General features: G+C 44.1%; 1 long non-coding RNA gene across 1 annotated transcript in view; it reads right to left on the bottom strand.

The window, feature by feature from the left end:
• The window catches only part of LOC138948433 (uncharacterized), a 179,115-nt gene extending 176,616 nt beyond the window's left edge, over positions 1 to 2,499 (bottom strand). The window contains exon 1 of the long non-coding RNA XR_011449992.1: positions 2,355 to 2,499. This is a non-coding gene — a long non-coding RNA (uncharacterized lncRNA). The remainder of the gene's footprint in view (positions 1 to 2,354) is intronic.
• Between the last annotated feature and the right edge of the window lie 4,543 nt (positions 2,500 to 7,042).

Below are 7,042 nucleotides of genomic sequence, written 5' to 3'. Positions count from 1 at the left end.
AAAATTTGACCTATTTCGTCGCCTATAGAGGACGGAAAGAATGTCATTTTGAACATTGTTATGACATTCTTTCCGTCAAAAAAGTCAATTTAACGGTGTCAATTTAACCATAAGGCAACCATCCACACGTGTGGACGGAAAGAATGTCATTTTGAACATTGTTATGACATTCTTTCCGTCAAAAAAGTCAATTTAACGGTGTTAAATGAAGCGACCATCCACACAATTAGGTTGCCATCCAGAGTTTAGGTTGCCATCCACGTGTGGATGGTTGCCTTATGGTGATTTAGGCAACCAAACCTGTGGAAACATGGGTACACACACACCCACACACACACACACACACACACACACACACACACACACACACACACACACACACACAGAGAAATATATAGACACGTTGAGTCAACACTCTTTTTTTTTATAGCCACAACAAATGACACAAAACCTAATTCTGTGTCGCTGAAGAAACTACGAGTGAGAAGAAAGTAGAACAGATCACATTATGTAGACGTACTACCATGCTGTAATAAGACCAAGTAAAATAAGACATATCTTCTTTACCCTCTATTCCAAAGTGAAATATCTGATTTCAAAAACAAAACAATGTGAGTAATGTCTCCTGGGAAAACACAATGACATTGTCTTGGTGACTTAGACATATTAACAGCGGAAAATGACTTGTATCGTCACCGCCAGGGTGTGTGCATGGGTCGGTATTATATATAATTAAGACATGACGAATATACAGACCAATACTGTATTGCTGTATCTGAAATAAGTCACAACCAAAACACAGGCAATATTGCAATGATTTCACCAAAAAAGACATCACCAGAATACAGTTGACACTCTTAAATTCAAATCAAAAAGACATGACAGAAATACAGACAATCCGGTATTGCTTTCAAAACACGTGGAGAATACGGGCAACAACATATTGCTTTAAAAGTATACTCTCCCAACAAAAAAATGGACACAGATAAACATTGATTTTTTTCAAATATGTTAGAGGAAAGCACCAAAATTCAGTTTGAAGTTTGTCAGTTACATTGTTGCAAACCACTAAACCACAAAAAGAACCTCATTGAACCGAGACTTTACTGGGTGGTCGCCCTTTTATTGAATTGCAAAAATTTTGTCTGCACAAATATCACGTGCATGGCGCCGTGATGTTTTTGCCTCTGCCTGAGCCTCGAGTGGCAGAGATGAGAAAGCCATATCAACCGCAATTCTGTGACACTCCCTGCGCCTCCAATTAAGGTGCGGAAAATGCCACGACTGACTGAAGCCCAGTGCCATAATGCTATTGTCCGGTTGCAAGCAGGTGCAACTAATGAAGATGTTGCAGGGCATTTTGGTGTGTCTAAACAAACTGTATGTGCACTATGGAACCGCTTAAATGCCACTTAAAGTGTACAGGACAGACCAAGGTCAGTCCGACCTAGAGTCACCACACGGGCTCAGGATCGATATTTCAGGGTGCGAAAGCTCCGTGAATGTTTCACAATGCTGCTACGCAGATTCCGGGGGTGCCTCTCCCAAAAAGAAACTTGAAAAAAGAAACATCATGGCGCCATGCACATGATATTTATACAGACAATATTTTTGCAATTCAATAAAAGGGCGACCACCCAGTAAAGTCTTGGTTCAATGATGTTCTTTTTGTGGTTTAGTGGTTTGCAACAATGTAACTGACAAACTTCAAACTGAATTTTGGTGCTTTCCTCTAACATATTTGGAAAAAAAATCAATGTTTACCTGTGTCAAGTTTCTTTGTTGGAAGAGTATACATGTAATGTCCTTCCAAGGGACACAATCACATTCACTGTCGTAGATGGGCGGGGATGTAGCTCAGTCGGTAGCGCGCTGGGTTTGTATCCAGTTGGCCGCTGTCAGCGTGAGTTCGTCCCCACGTTCGGCGAGAGATTTATTTCTCAGAGTCAACTTTGTGTGCAGACTCTCCTCGGTGTCCGAACACCCCCGTGTGTGCACGCAAGCACAAGACCAAGTGCGCACGAAAAAGATCCTGTAATCCATGTCAGAGTTCGGTGGGTTATAGAAACACGAAAATACCCAGCATGCTTCCTCCGAAAGCGGCGTATGGCTGCCTAAATGGCGGGGTAAAAACGGTCATACACGTAAAAGCCGTGGGAGTTTCACCCCATGAACGAACAAACAAACAAACTGTCGTAGATCTATCCAGACGTTTACATGAAATGACATCATCCTTCAACCAGAACATAGCCTACATATCAAAAAGCAACAGCGTGGATGCTTCCTATGCAGAATGGAATTCTTTGTGTATGTACCATATGTGACCCTCCACCACGAAATGAGTCGCATGTCACCTCGCGCGGTTCTGCGCTAGGCTTAATATAAGTCCGGTGAGTGTCTGGTAACAGTGTGAGGGTCACCTTAGTCACAGGCTTATAACTCAAACAGTTTTCGCTCTTTTCTAAAAACGGTTTTCACCACTGGATAGAGCATACAAAACTCTTTAAGAAAATGTAACAAATATGAAAATCATGCAAAGGTGACATGCGACTCATTCCGTGGTGGAGGGTCACATATTTCTTTACGTCACTTATATTGGACCAGAATACAGAGGACACTGCAACAAGACATGACGAGAAAACAAACGATACTGTATTATAATACAAACGATACTTGTATTACTGACGATACTGTTTTGGTTTAATCAGTCGGACATGACTAGAAAAGACAGATAATACGGTATTGCTTTCCGTTAAAATGTTTTAGACTTGACTAGAATACAGACGTCTCGATGTGTATTTCAGACAATATTGTCTTGCTGTAAATCAACAAAGCATGACTAGCATGTCACTGTAGTGTAGATTATACTGTTAGGAAATATACAACGCATACTACATATATCTAACTCGAAACTAGCTACCGGTAGTTTCAAATCCATTGCTCGCAGGTTCCCCAACACCCCCCCCCTCCCCTCCCCCCCCCCCCCTCCCATACACACACCGACTGAAATAAACTCACCACGTCATCAACGACCAACCAAGAAAGCACGCACACAGACACTCTAACCTGTAAATATTTCTTTAAAAAACACACACACACGCTGTATTTAACAGAAAAACAACAACACCTTTACAATTATTCTACATGTACAATGGAATCGATTATTTTATTAAGCAGTATAATCTAGCTTTTCACGAAGGACAAAAATAGCGTACCTTCACGGTATTATATACAATGGCATGAACCATTCAATACAAACTGCGTGTCGATTTCATAACTGAAAGTAACATGTGAAATCAAATATTCCTTTTTACCTTTGGTCAAAGTAGCTAAACAGAAATAATTTCACATGGTGTGGAAAAGGGAGCTTGAGAACACAAATAATTCACCAAGAAGTAGGAACCACCTCACTTTGTCAACTTGTTACAATGAACACATAGTTTTGGTTGCAAAAACACATGGTAATATGTCCCTTTCTCACACCACATTTCTACAGACAGAAAAGAAACGTATGATAGTCATTATTGTCAGAAAGATCAGGTGACACTGAGATACGATTCATAATGCTTTTCGACATTCCGACCGTCCTTATGCAAATGATGACTGACTCATGTCATCCATGAGATCAGTGGACAGTTCGCAGACTATCCACATGTTCTTATCATCGTTGACGTCACACAGATTACGTCATATGGGACAACTCATTTTCCATCATCGGAGAAAGATGGTTTAAGAGACGGAGATTAGTCTCAATCATCGTTGACGTCCCAAAGGTGACATTTGCGAGATCATTGAGGCTGTTTTGTTCTTCTCCACTTTCACCGACAGTGGTGAGACAGAAAAACGGACATGCGCGTAATCGTCTTCCGGTACGAAACTCGAGAGTACTCGGGAAATACAGTCAGCGTTCGTAAAGAAGAAAACGATGTTGAAGCAGGCATTCCTCGCCGCTGTTCAGGGCCGGACCCAGGGGGGGGTTCCAGGGGTTCCGGAACCCCCCCCCCTGGAAAAAGCATGTACCTTGCTTTGAGTGTGTGTTTTTTTTTGGTTTTTTTTAAAATAAATTTTGTGTGTGTCTCTAACAAATTTTATTCAATGTGAAATCCGATGAGAAAAAGGTACCCCCCCCCCCACCAAAACAATGCTGCTCTTAACCCTCAAAACAAGGCCCAGAATGCACCAGATTTTCCCCCCAATCCGGCCCTGCTGTTGGGATAACAAGATGGCGCATGACAATAATGACTATTACTTCAGCCGGTGTAACACGAAATTTTTACTCCACGAAAAATTTACTCCGGAGTAAATATTTCGTACGAAATTCTTACTCCGAGTACATTTTTCGTACGAGAAAAGAACTCCCCAAGGCACGAAAAAATTACTCCCTCCACGAAATTTGTACTCCCCATTTTTTTTACTTCCAGTAAAAATCTCGTACGCAAAAATGGGATGCGGGCGAAGGGATAATGCCAATAAGTGATCTTGCGCACACGAATGTCGCGCTACCCTCCTTCCACCCCTTCCACCACCAAGACTAACAGGGGACAAGGGAGTAAAAATTTCGTACACCTGGCATGGGAAGTTAAATTGCTCGTGTTGGGGTGAAGTAATTTATTCGTTATTTATTCGTCAGGGGAGTAACATTTTTGAACGAAATGTTTACTCGGAACTCACCTGTCTTGGGGAGTAATTTTCTCGTGCAATGGGGGAGTGCTTTTTTCGTAAAGGGAGTAACTTTTTCGTACGAAATGTTTACTCCGGAGTAAAAATCTCGTGGGAGTAATTTTCTCGTGTTACACCCGCTCAGGACATATCGTTATCCTTGTCAGTTCTCTGCATGAAAATGACGGAACACAAGATGGCGACAGACGACTTATTGACAGAAAACTTGTCCTGTGCAGTTCATCTCTGCAGATGTCGGATCACAACATGGCGACCAAAGCAGTTGTCCTGGCCGGTCAGTTGACCAATCACAAGATCACATGTCACAAGACAGCGACATCCAGCTTACAGACAAAGTTGTACTAGTCAGATCGCTGATGGGAATTGAGGATCGCAAGATGGCCGCAGCCAGAATTGTCCTTGCAAGGTCTCTGCAGGAAGACGGCAAATCACAAGACGGCGGCAGCCAGCTTACAGGCAGTTGTTTTGACCTGGTCTCTACAGATCGATGACCAAACACAAGATGACCAATCACAAGATGACAGGTCACAAGATGACCAAACACAAGATGACCAATCACAAGATGACAGGTCACAAGATGACCAAACACAAGATGACCAATCGCAAGATGACAGGTCACAAGATGACCAAACACAAGATGACCAATCACAAGATGACCAATCACAAGATGACCAATTACATGATGACAGGTCACAAGATGGCCGCCGCCAGTTTGCATACAAAGTTGCCGTGGCCAGGCCGCTGCAGGAAAAGAGCGGAACCTAGAACAGTCGGGTCGACACTGAGCAGCCTGTTGCAGTGTGTCAGAAGGTTGGTGTGACGTATGCTGGGAGATTCCCCCGTACTGCGGGATAGCTCCAGATAGCCTCGAAGTGAGAACGAGGCGCTCTCCTTCACCTTGCTGATCGCCGCGCGCTCTTCAAGGCCTTGCACATCTACGAAAAAAAATGTAAATCATCTTAAACAGTTGATTACAAAAATAAACAAAGGGTTAGATTATTTGAAGGATTTTTTGTTAACAGCGCAAAAAAGAGTCCTTATCCAATGGTCTGTATTGTAACGGGAAAAGAGTCATAACACACACACACACACACACACATCTCTCTCACACACACACCTCTCTCTCACACACACACACCTCACACACACACACACCTCACACACACACACACACACACACCTCTCTCACACACACACACACACACACACACACACACAAACACACCTCTCTCTCACACACACACCTCACACACACACACACACACACACACACACACACCTCTCACACACACACACCTCACACACACACACACCTCTCACGCACACACACACATACACACACCTCTCACACACACACACACACACACCTCACACTCACACACACCACACACACACACCTCACACAAACCTTCACACACACAAACACTCCCTACACAACAAACACCCCCATCACACACACCTTTATCGAAGAGGGCGATCATCTTGAGATAGGAGTACTCCTCATTGTCCAGGCCGTGAAGACGGGAACAGAAGTTGAGACACGTCACTGCTTGACCGCTCTCCGCATCGCTGCCTCGACGACCCAGAAACATCACTGAAACATACAACAACCATCACAGATGAGATAATAACAAAAATCACCAATAAAGAACCATGGACAACATTGCATGTACAAACGCTGCCTCGACGATCCAGAAACATCACTGAAACACAACATCCGCTATCTATATCAAACACTAGACACCCCTGCAGTCACATTCCATGATAAAGACCCTGAAACTTCTCTTCAGCTTCTTCTTCGTACATGGGATGAAAGTCGACCCAGTGTTATTTTAAGTAGACAGACAGACACAAACTAATGGTACAAAAAATAAACTCTCAAAATCGTCGATGAATCTCGCATGCAAGATGCCGGCGAGGTAATAATATTCTTGTGAAATTATGTAAGAATGAAATACGTAGAGGTCGTAGTTAGACTCTGCAACTTACCAAGATCGCTGAGACGGCGCCGGAAGAGAAACCCCATGAGCATCATGGCGCAGCCGCCTCGTTCCAGCAGCAACTTCCGGTCACGCGGGCCCAGCGACATGAAGGCGGATGAGGAGGAAAGCCAGCGGACGTCCTCCAGCACGATGTCCGCCGCCAGTCGCGACAGCTCCGTCCGTTCCAGGTCCTCTCCGCTATCCTGGGTCATGACCGACCCATACAAGGGGAAGGAGCCCGAGAGAGTGAGGGCGTGGTTGAGGGGAAAGCTCCGCCCAGTTGGGGCACCGTACAGGGACAGGTAAGATGGGGTGTCCAAGTACGCCATCGTTGAAATGGAGGGGGGGAGGGGGAGAGAGAAGAGGGCGGGGTCGCAGGC

Source organism: Littorina saxatilis, linkage group LG15 (genome assembly GCF_037325665.1).
Source record: "Littorina saxatilis isolate snail1 linkage group LG15, US_GU_Lsax_2.0, whole genome shotgun sequence".
NCBI classification, from domain to species: Eukaryota; Metazoa; Mollusca; class Gastropoda; order Littorinimorpha; family Littorinidae; genus Littorina; species Littorina saxatilis.
Note: the sequence above shows the minus strand (reverse complement) of the source record. Positions and strands in the feature narration are given on the sequence as shown.